Below are 12364 nucleotides of genomic sequence, written 5' to 3'. Positions count from 1 at the left end.
AACAACATTGTGGTCAGCCATGCCAAGAGGACCTCTGCTAAGATCTCTAAACTCCCTTAATGGCGTCATAACAAAGGTCCAGAATCTTTAAATTCCTCGTGGGGCAATTTACATATTGATAAAGGTTAGTGAGCAACCTCCCAAGTTTACATTACATGTCAAAACTGGGAGCGTTTGGTGTGATGCACTGTAGTCTGTATACAGTCTCCACTATGGTCTGAGTGGTAGCTTCCACATTGGCCCTCAGGTGATTGTACACAGTAGTAACTAATATCTGTGGAAATTCTCTTGCTAAATATAAAGGATGCACAGAGACAGATAAAAGTTAGATATCAGGAGAACACAGTGATTCCCTCACCCCCGTGTTATGGCGCCAATTCCTATTAACCCCTTAACTGGCAAGGGCCCGGTGACGGGCCGTTTGTAGTCCCTTTTATATGGCAGGCTAGACCCTCCCATTTTTATTGACACGTCATTCGGCCAATCATGTAACTGGCTGCACCAAATCACCTGACAAAGCTACGTGACGCCCTCTGAGAATTATTGGCTCTGGGAAACCCATTTCTTAACATGATTGGCCGAATGAGGTGTCAGTCAAAATGGGCGGGTCTAGCCTGCCATATAAATGCACTTCATTCGGCCCGCGGACCAGACGCAGCCGATTAATAGGCTATGAAATGGGTTGTTCAGAGCCAATAATAACCAGAAGGCGTTATGTAGTTTTTGTCAGGTGATTTTTTTGCTGCCAGTTAAGGGGTTAATACAAAGTCAGAGACCAAGGCTTTACCAGTCGCAGTCGGGTCTCTATCAAACCTCAGTGGTTCTTGAAAACCACTGATTTCCAGCTCTGATTGTAAGTCTTGCTGTTTGAGCCAAGTCTTCCTCAGAGCGATGAGGCAAGCATTTTTGTACTCTGTAAATAATTGACATTTGACTGAAGAATGTCAACTTTATTGCACAGAGACTGTGTGTTGGCCCACCACCCGCAGGAGGTGTCGTAGGGGTCGGGTGCAATGTGTGTCGGGCGGTGGCCGAGGGCGGAGGCCCTGGCGGACCGATCCCCGGCTATCGAAACTGGCTGTTGGGACATGGAATGTCACCTCTCTGGTGGGGAAGGAGCCTGAGCTAGTGCGTGAGGTTGAGAGATACCAGCTAGACATAGTTGGGCTCACCTCAACGCATGGCCTGGGCTCTGGAACCAGTCTCCTGGAGAAGGGCTGGACTCTGTTCCAGTCTGGAGTTGCCCTCGGTGAGAGGCGGCGAGCTGGGGTGGGTATTCTTGTATCCCCCCGGCTTGCTGCCTGTACGTCGGAGTTTTCACCGGTGGACGAGAGGGTAGTTTCCCTGCGCCTTCGGGCTGGGGAACGGGTCCTGACTGTTGTTTGCGCTTATGCGCCGAATGACAGTTCAGGGTACCCACCCTTTTTGGAGTTGCTGGGTGGGGTGCTGGAGAGTGCTCCATCTGGTGACTCCATAGTCTTGCTGGGAGACTTCAACGCTCACGTGGGCAATGACAGTGAGACCTGGAGGGGCGTGATTGGGAGGAACGGCCTGCCCGATCTGAACCCGAATGGTGTTTTGTTATTGGACTTCTGTGCAAACCACAGTTTGTCCATAACAAACACCGTGTTCGAACACAAGGATGTCCATAAGTGCACATGGCACCAGGACACCCTAGGTCGCAGGTCGATGATCGATTTTGTAATCGTATCATCAGATCTGCGGCCGTATGTTCTGGACACTCGGGTGAAGAGAGGAGCTGAGCTGTCAACTGATCACCACCTGGTGGTGAGTTGGATCAGGTGGCGGGGGAAGATGCTGGACAGACCTGGCACACCTAAACGTATTGTGAGGGTGCGCTGGGAACGCCTGGCAGAAGCCCCAGTCCGGGAGATCTTCAACTCCCACCTCCGGCAGAACTTCGACAGCATTCCGAGGGAGGCTGAGGACATTGAGTCCGAATGGACCATGTTCCGCACCTCCATTGTTGAGGCGGCTGCTCAGAGCTGTGGCTGCAAGGTGGTTGGTGCCTGTCGTGGTGGTAACCCCCGAACCAGATGGTGGTCACCGGAGGTGAAGGGAGCCATCAAGCTGAAGAAAGAGTCCTATCGGGCTTGGTTAGCCTGTGGGACTCCGGAGGCAGCTGACAGGTATCGACAGGCCAAGCGGAATGCAGCTCGGGTAGTGGCCAAAGCAAAAACTCGGGTGTGGGAGGAGTTCGGTGAGGCTATGGAAAAAGACTTTCGGACGGCATCGAAGCGATTCTGGCAAACCGTCAGGCGACTCAGGAGAGGAAAGCAGTGCTTCACTCACACTGTTTATAGTGCGGGGGGGGTGCTGCTGACTTCAACTGAGGCTATAGTCGGACGGTGGAAGGAATACTTCGAGGACCTTCTGAATCCCACTGACACGCCTTCTGTAGTGGAAGCAGAGTCTGGGGATGAGGGGGATGACTTGACCATCACTGGGGGTGAGGTCACTGAGGTAGTTAAACAACTCCTTGGTGGCAGAGCCCCTGGGGTGGACGAGATTCGCCCTGAGTTCCTGAAGGCTCTGGATGTTGTAGGGCTGTCTTGGTTGACACGCCTCTGCAACATCGTGTGGAGATCTGGGGCAGTGCCATTGGATTGGCAGACCGGGGTGGTGGTCCCCATCTTTAACCCCTTAACTGGCAGCAAAAAAATCACCTGACAAAAACTACATAACGCCTTCTGGTTATTATTGGCTCTGAACAACCCATTTCATAGCCTATTAATCGGCTGCGTCTGGTCCGCGGGCCGAATGAAGTGCATTTATATGGCAGGCTAGACCCGCCCATTTTGACTGACACCTCATTCGGCCAATCATGTTAAGAAATGGGTTTCCCAGAGCCAATAATACTCAGAGGGCGTCACGTAGCTTTGTCAGGTGATTTGGTGCAGCCAGTTACATGATTGGCCGAATGACGTGTCAATAAAAATGGGAGGGTCTAGCCTGCCATATAAAAGGGACTACAAACGGCCCGTCACCGGGCCCTTGCCAGTTAAGGGGTTAAGAAGGGAGACCGGAGGGTGTGCTCCAACTTTCGGGGGATCACACTCCTCAGCCTCCCCGGTAAGGTCTATGCCAGGGTGCTGGAAAGGAGGGTGCGTCCGTTAGTCGAACCTCGGATTCAAGAGGAACAATGCGGTTTTCGTCCTGGTCGTGGAACGCTGGACCAGCTCTTTATCCTCTCAAGGATATTCGAGTGTGCGTGGGAGTTTGCCCAACCAGTCTACATGTGCTTTGTGGACTTGGAGAAGGCATTCGACCTTGTTCCTCGGGGTGTTCTTTGGGAGGTTCTGCGGGAGTATGGGGTGTCTGGCCCATTGTTGCGGGCCATTCAGTCCTTGTACAACCACAGTGAGAGCTTGGTCCGTATAGCCGGTAATAAGTCGGATTTGTTTCCTGTGGGTGTTGGACTCCGTCAGGGCTGCCCTTTGTCACCGATTCTGTTCATAATTTTATGGACAGAATTTCTAGGCGTAGCCAGGTGGCGGAAGGCTTCTTCCTTGGTGGCCTCAGAGTCACATCTCTGCTTTTTGCAGATGATGCGGTTCTGTTGGCTTCATCACGGGGGGGCCTCCAGCTCGCAGTGGAACGGTTCGCAGCCGAGTGTGAAGCGGCTGGCATGAGAATCAGCACCTCTAAGTCTGAGGCCATGGTCCTCAGCCGGAAAAGGGTGGAGTGCCATCTCCGGCTCAGGAACGAGTTCTTGCCTCAAGTGGAGGAGTTTAAGTATCTCGGGGTCTTGTTCACGAGTGATGGGAGAAGGGAACGGGAGATCGACAGGCGGATCGGGGCTGCTTCTGCAGTGATGCGGACGCTGCACCGGTCCGTCGTGGTGAAGAGGGAGCTTAGCGTAAAAGCGAGGCTCCTGATTTACCGGTCGATCTACGTTCCTACCCTCACCTATGGTCACGAGCTTTGGGTAGTGACCGAAAGAATAAGATCGCGAATACAAGCGGCAGAAATGAGTTTCCTTCGAAGGGTGGCTGGCCTCTCCCTTAGAGATAAGGTGAGGAGTGCGGCCATCCGGGAGGGGCTCGGAGTAGAGCCGCTGCTCCTCCACATCGAAAGGAGCCAGTTGAGGTGGCTCGGGCATCTGATTAGGATGCCTCCTGGCCGCCTCCTGGGTGAGGTGTTCCGTGCATGTCCCACCGGGAGGAGGCCCCGTGGTAGACCCAGGACACGCTGGAGAGATTGTGTATCTCGGCTGGCCTGGGAACGCCTTGGGGTCCCTCCGGATGGGCTGGAGGAGGTGGCTGGGGAGAGGGAAGCTTGGGCTTCTCTGCTTAGGCTTCTGCCCCCGCGACCCGGCCCCGGATAAGCGGAAGAAAATGGATGGATGGATGGATGGACTGTGTGTTGGCGAGGATGATTGTGGGAACAGGGATCCTTTGATGGCCTTGCCTTCTAAGTCTCTGTCACACTCCTCCACATCTGCCCCTCTTCTTCACTGCCATTGGTTAGGTCTTCAATACTTGTTCACCACGGAGAAACCATGCTGAAGAATTTCGGCAGGTAAGGCTGCCATGTGATTGACTTCTGTGACTTCGGAGTTTGGAAAAAAATCAAAAGGGAGTCTCGACCATACTGGAGACCTGAGGATATCCACAGAAACTACAACACAAGTGACAGGTCAGCATCAAGATGAGGAGGACTGTTAGACTAAAATGAGCCATAATGACTCAACAATCCACAGTCACGTTAAAAGTTAATAAGTCATTCACTCTGCTGCTGCACACTAATCCTGCTATATGTCACCATATGCAGCTCAACTGGATCTCTGGATCCAGTTGGTGCTGGATATGGTGCGGAGCTGGAGCCTCTCTGATTAATGCACTAATGTCACAATAGCACTGGTGTAAGCAGCACTGGTGAGAGGCTCAACTCTGGCATCAGTGTGCCACTCTGCTACACACTGCCAAAATGTGATTGATGACTTCAATAAAAAATTAGATGCACATAACCTGGAGGATGGACTTCATGACTTGTTCACTGTAGCAGCATTTTACAGACAATTCTTATTGAATATCAATCAATCAAGCAGGCCGCTATAAGTCTACACATATTTCTTTTTTCGTGAATAAAACCTTTATAATGCTGGCCTGGTTAGACATAAAGATTATTTGAATAAACATGTAGGTTAATTGGTGATTCTAAATTGCCCATAGGTGTGAATGTGAGTGTGAATGGTTGTCTGTGTTAGAACTGTGACAGACTGGTGACCTGTCCAGGGTGTACCCTGTCCTTTGCCCAATGACAGCTGGGGCAGGCTCCAGGCATTTCCTTTGCTGAATCTACAAAAACTGCCAAAGATAACACAGTTTGACAGTCAAAAAAATATTATTTTTGCACCAACAAGAGATTCCCAACAAGCTATTAGCCAAAAATTTGGCACATCTCAGCATGCTGTGCAGTGTGTCCTTAAAAAAAATTTGAGGAAACTGAACAAGTAGAGGATTAAGGAAAAAGAGGCAGAACTAAAAAAAAGAAAAAATATCCACAACAGATGGTACTGCATGTCTCAGACGTCTCATCAGAAATGGTCTCAGTTGAAGGATAGCTGTCAGGAAGCCATTTTTATGTTCAGATGAGGTCAGGAGAGAGGTACAACAGTGACTGTTTTTATGCACCTTTAATCTGGAACAAACTCCCAGAAAACTGCAAAACAGCCGAAACATTAAACTCCTGAAAACCCACCTGTTTAGAGCTGCCTTTGATTAGTAGTCCGCAAAAAATCCGAGTGAAAGCTGCTCTAAACAAAATATCTTATTACACATCTCCCTTATGACCATCTCCCTATGATTATCATGTGAATCTGCTTGATGGTTGAATGATTTTGTGTGATGATTCTGATGTTTTGATGATTTACTATATACTTGATTAATGTTTTTAATGCTTTTAATGATTTTACTGCACCTTTGTTTGATGTTCTTATGATGTAAAGCACTTTGAATTGCCTTGCCGCTGAAATGTGCTATAAAAATAAATTTTTACTTACTTACCTACTGTCTATAGCCATCTGTAAAACACAGTGGAGGCTCTGTCATGGTTTGTGGTTGCAGTTTGGCAAGTGCTGCTGGGGATCCGGTCAAAATTGATGGAATTATGAATGCAGAAAACTATGTTCAGGTTTTGATCCACCATGCAATACCATCTAGAAAGAACCTACAATGGTATGAAAATGATCACAGACACATTGTCGGTGCAGTTTAAGCATGCCTGGATTGAAAAACACACAATCCATGAATGAATTCTGTCATTCATAGATTGGCCTCCCCAGAGCCCAGACCTCAGAGAACAAAAAGCAGCCAGCACTCAAAGAAGATCAACAAATGTCCTTCAACAAGTCTTGAGAACCTCATTAAAAAATGTGGGGTGACTCAAGACTGTTACACAGTATTGCAGCCCACACTAATACCTTTATCTAAAATAAACAAATAAATTTCCATCCATCCATCAGTTTTCTACTTCTCATCGAGGTTGCCGAAATCTATCTAGGAATATCAAGATGTATTTCTCTCTCTCCAGCCACCAACTCCACCCCCCTGCGATCGTGAAAAAGATAAGTGGAAGAGGATGGATGGATGGATGGATGGATGGATGGATGGATGGATGGATGGATGGATAACCACACACAGTGGCCACAGGAAAGGCTAGGAGTGTGGCTCAAACAGTAATACAATATATACATTTTACTGCACCTAATTCTGTCCATCACAATTATGAATAGAATCACTGACAAAAGCCAGCCCTAAACAAACAATGTGCAGAAATGAAAATCAAGTGTAACAACAGCTCTCATGTGGGATTTAAACTGTAGTCTCTTCAGAACTATGAGACTTCCCCTATGACATCATCATCATCATCATATGTCTAAGGCAGAGTTTGTTTTTCTTTAAACCTAGAAACACTATAATGACCTCTATAATATTGTGTGATGGTTGATAAACACAAATCACAATAAAGTTGGTAAGCATTTGACAAAGTGTGTGAGAGTTGTCATAAGTATGTATTTCTTAACACTTGAATCTGCACGACACATTCCAGTCGCACAGCAGAGTCAGGCGGTGTAGTCAGTGTGTAGGTGGTTCTGTTGCGGGTCATGAATGGTGTAGAACTGATGTGTGCACAGGCTCTTCTCTTACACAGAATGGGTTAATTATATTTGTAGAATTTAATGCTAAATGTTTCAGGTGCTTTGCAGGGTAGGCTAAGCTGCTATAATGCTGAGTTTGCTGTCATAATACATATTCTAAAATTTTTTGATTTTTAAACACAAGCAGCAAAACTACTTCATAATTATTAGAATTATTATTTAAAATCTGTCATAAATTAGTTTATACACAGCATTTCATGGCTCTGACCCTTACATAGGCTCATATAAGATGCCCAAATACTGCCTCGGATTTACTTTTGATTCTCATGCTAAAAGTGGACAGACTATTGTGAGTCATTTTTGGCTCGAGAAGTCCACCAACTGGTATTACTGTTATGACATGTGGCCGACTGATTCATCAAACTTGACAAATGTGGAATTATCATGTACTGACACTTTTTCCACAGTAGTAGAAAAATGTAAACAAACACCTCTGTTGACTGCAAAGCTGCATTTCATAATGTGCGTTCAGTATCAGGTTCACTTGATTCAGCAAAAACAAAAAGCATTTGATACTAAAATATTTTATTTAAGGTACCATACTACATCAGTGTGGTACTTTAAATGACTGCATAGAAAAAACAGAGTTAATTGCTGCTTGGCTCTGAATGAAAAAAGAAGCTGAATGCAATTACTTTTTTCAGTTTGGCAACACACATTTCTTATGAAGGCTACTATATATATATATATATATATATATATATGTATAGAGAGAGAGAGAGAGAGAGAGAGAGAGAGAGAGAGAGAGAGAGAGAGTCTGAAACACTGGAGGCAGCAGCTAAATTATTCTGTCTCCCTGATGCACAAAGTTACACTTTGCTAGATTAACATGCCTCACTTGAGATAACATATGGAGGGTGCAAGAAGTGTTCAGCCCATTTTCATTCCTGGGGCATCAGATACTACTGTTTTAATCAAAGCTACTGGTATCTCACATTGATGCACAAGGTGTCCTTCCATGCTGGATACACTTTGTTATGACAAAACTGAAACAAGTCTGTCACTGCTAACTCACTACATGTCATGCCCTTTAGCATTACGCTTCATGCACTGGGCAAGCATCATTTCAGTGTACAATTTTAATGATGTGAGGGAGCATGTTTTAACCCCTAAATCTAATCAAATAAATTTTAGCAACTCGACAAGTAAAATTAAAATTAAGACGCGAAGGAAAAGGAAATAAATCAGTGAGTGAAAAGAAAGCTAATCAGCATGCAAAATACAAAGGTCCAAACAGGATGTAAATCATATTCTCCTGGCTGATATTACTGTTACAGTGACTTACATCACTGCCATGCCTCTAACCTCCTGCAGCAAACTTAGCAGCTTTGTATAAGGGGGGCTCTTCTTTCTCAGACTCCAATATTGCTGCAGCCAGTGCGTTATGGCCTGCCACCAAGGGACACCTCATAATGGGGAAAGGCAGTATGTGATGCACAAGGATGAGGATGTGAAGTGCTTGTGTTTTCAGCTAAACGAAGATGAATAAAGGTTATTGTTTTTAGTAACAACTGGTTCATAATTGTAACTCAGTGAATTTAATCTCAGCAGCTGTACAGCAGATGTGGGGGGGGGGGGGGTATTTTACAATATGAAGTGAATCTGTTAACTGGAGAGTATTAATATACAATTACCAGGAATTTACTGGCCATCAGCTAAATGCCCAGAGCAGAATCAAGTAACTGGAACCAAAAACCAAGTGAGTGCTAACCCGTGCCAAAGCAAGCTGGCTAACAAGACAAAAGAAACAACACTATAGATTTCTTCAACAGGAAATTTCCAACAGGACATTTACCAACCTTTTGACCAGAGGAACCATGGTCTAAATTTACTGGAGTTCTTGCCTCTGAGTCCCTGACCAGGAGGAGAGTACTTAAGGACCAGTCAATGGTTTGGACACACTCGCCCATTCATATGAATAAGTGAGTATGTCCAAACTTTTGACTGGCACCAGGTTTGGGCTAGCCATGTTGAGTATTTTTTATACTTGGCCATTACCATGAAATTTTTCACACCTGGCACTTGGAACCACAGCTCTTTGTGCGAAAATCATGGGTGAACCACACTATATAACCACACCTATACCAAGATGGCGCCGGTGAGGTCAGCAGCCGTCGTACCTGCTCCTACGCTTTGTTTGTATATATTAGGTTTAGCTCTAATTCTGGACTTTATAATTCCGCCTGCTCTGTGTCATATCACGTATGACAGACAGACTCTTTTTAATATCAGAATACAGCACTCTGGCTGTATTCTGACACCTTTTTCTCCCGACCCGACTTGGCCTCAGGAGATCCAGCGTTTCCAGTGGGCCAGCTCAAACAAAGGACGGACCAGGTCACGGACAAGGCCCCGAGGGAAAAGAGCCGGCGTAAGAGAGAGGCTGAGGCGCAGAGCGCACCAAACGCCACTGCCGAGCATCCTGTTGGCTAATGTCCAGTCACTGGATAACAAGCTGGACGAACTCAGGGCCAGGATACAGTTTCAGAGGGACATAAGGGACTGCAACATCATCTGTCTCACGGAGACATGGCTGACCCCCCTCATACCGGACCACGCCGTACAGCCGTCGGAGTTCTTCAGTGTTCATCGCGCGGACAGAACGAGTGAGTTTGGAAAATCAAGAGGAGGAGGTGTGTGCCTAATGATTAATAACAACTGGTGTGACAGTAGGAATGTTGTCCTTCTGAAACAATCATGTTCACCTAACCTGGAGCTCCTAACCCTGAAATGCCGCCCCCACTACCTGCCCCGCGAGTTCACTTCGGTCATCTTGTCTGTGTAGATTCTCAGTCATCCAGGTCATAGTAGTCTCTGGAGCTTGAAAAAGGCGACTGGACTTCTTTTTGTTTCTTGAAGACGTTTCACCTCTCATCCGAAAGGCTTCTTCAGTTCTCAACCAAATGGTGGAGAGACCCAGGTATTTAAACCCCTGTGGGCGTAGTCCCCTGGAGGTGGTTATGATCCTCTATTGATCATGTGCGTGAACACATGTGCCGGTCATCTTCAGCGCCGTCTATATTCCACCTCAGGCGGACACAAACACTGCACTATCCGAGCTACATGAGGCGATTTCCACCTATCAGGCTAACCAGCGTGATGCGGCTCTCATCGTAGCCGGGGACTTTAACAGTGCAAACTTGAAAAAGGTGATATCGGAGTTGATTCAACACATCGACTGCCCCACCAGAGGAGAGAGGACCCTAGACCACTGCTACTCTGCATTCAAAGATGGCTACAAAGCAAAGCCTCTTCCGCCTTTTGGGAAGTCTGACCACACCGCTGTCCTTCTCATGCCGAAATACAAACAACGGCTCAGGCAGGAACCCCCTGCTGTGAGAGAAGTTACACGGTGGTCTGATCAAACAGAGGCCGCTCTGCAGGGTGCGTTGGATTCAACCGACTGGGACATGTTTCGCAGCAGCGCGGGCGGAGACATCGAGGAGTTTACGGAAACTGTCGTGGGATTTATTGGGAAAGTTGTTGAAGACACTTCACTTAGGAGGACCATCAGGACTTTTCCCAACCAGAAGCCGTGGGTGGATAAATCTGTCCGCGACGCCCTGAGGTCCCGCACCGTTGCCTACAACTCCGGCCTCGCCTCTGGGAACATGGAGGACTACAAGGTTGCATCATACAACGTCCGCAGAGCGGTGAAAGAGGCTAAACATCGCTACGGCCGCAGACTGGAACAGCAACTACAACAGTCTGACTCCAGGGGACTGTGGCAGGGACTACGCACCATCACGGACTACAAAGCACCACACACACACCCGGTGAGTGCCGACGCTTCTCTGGCTGATGAACTCAACATCTTCTTTGCGCGCTTTGAGTCGGGAAGCCGACAGCCCGCTGCGCTCCCGGCCAGAGGGGCGGAGACACTCACTGTGACGGAGCGCGACGTGAGGAGGGCGTTTAGACGTGTAAACACCAGGAAAGCGGCTGGACCAGACGGTATTAGTGGACGTGTCCTTAAGACCTGCGCTGACCAGCTGGCACCTGTGTTTACACTGATATTCAACCTCTCACTGAAACTGTGTGTGATTCCCACCTGCTTTAAAAAGTCCATCATAGTCCCTGTCCCAAAGAAACCACACCCCAGCAGCCCCAATGACTTCAGGCCCATAGCGCTCACCTCAGTGGTGATGAAGTGTTTTGAGAGACTCATCAAGACATTCATCACCTCCTCACTGCCCACCACCCTCGACCCACTACAGTTTGCATACCGGCCAGACAGATCCACAGATGACGCCATATCCTTCCTCCTCCACAAGACCCTTTCACACATAGACACTGGTAAGGGGAACTATGTGAGAGTGCTGTTTGTAGATTACAGCTCAGCATTCAACACCATAGTTCCCTCCAGGCTGGTCTCTAAGCTGCTGGACCTGGGCCTGGGCCCATCCCTGTGCAGGTGGGTTCACAGCTTCCTGACCAGCAGACCACAGGTGGTACGAGTGGGTCACCTCACCTCATCCTCCCTCACCCTCAACACTGGATCCCCCCAAGGCTGTGTGCTCAGCCCTCTGCTGTACTCACTGTACACCCATGACTGCGAGGCCACGTCAGAGTCCAACGTCATCATCAAGTTTGCTGACGACACTGCTGTTGTGGGACTAATCTCTCACAATGAGGAGACAGCCTACAGGAGAGAGGTCTCCCGCCTGGAGAACTGGTGCCAGGAGAACCACCTCCTGCTCAACGTCAGCAAAACGAAGGAACTGATCGTGGACTTCAGCAGGAAGCAGCAGAGGGACTACCATCCACTTGTCATCAGTGGTGCTGAGGTGGAAAGAGTGGACACTTTCAAATACCTGGGAGTGACCATCTCACAGGACCTGTCCTGGACTCATCACATAAACATCACTGTGAAGAAGGCCAGACAGCGTCTCTACCTCCTCAGGCGGCTGAGAGACTTCAAGCTCCCACTCAAGGTGCTCAGGAACTTTTACACCTGCACCATCGAGAGCATCATGCGTGGGAGCATCACCACCTCGATGGGAAACTGCACCAAGCAGGACTTCATGGCCCTAAAAAGGGTGGTTCGTTCAGCTGAACGGACCATCAGAACCACCCTCCCCAACCTGCAGGACATTTACACCAAGCAGTGCAGGCTGAGGGCCATGAAGATCCTAAAACAGCCCAGCCACCCCGGACACTCTCTCTTCTCCCTGCTCCCAT

Source organism: Archocentrus centrarchus, chromosome 8 (genome assembly GCF_007364275.1).
Source record: "Archocentrus centrarchus isolate MPI-CPG fArcCen1 chromosome 8, fArcCen1, whole genome shotgun sequence".
NCBI lineage: Eukaryota > Metazoa > Chordata > Actinopteri > Cichliformes > Cichlidae > Archocentrus > Archocentrus centrarchus.
This window is presented reverse-complemented; position numbering follows the sequence as displayed.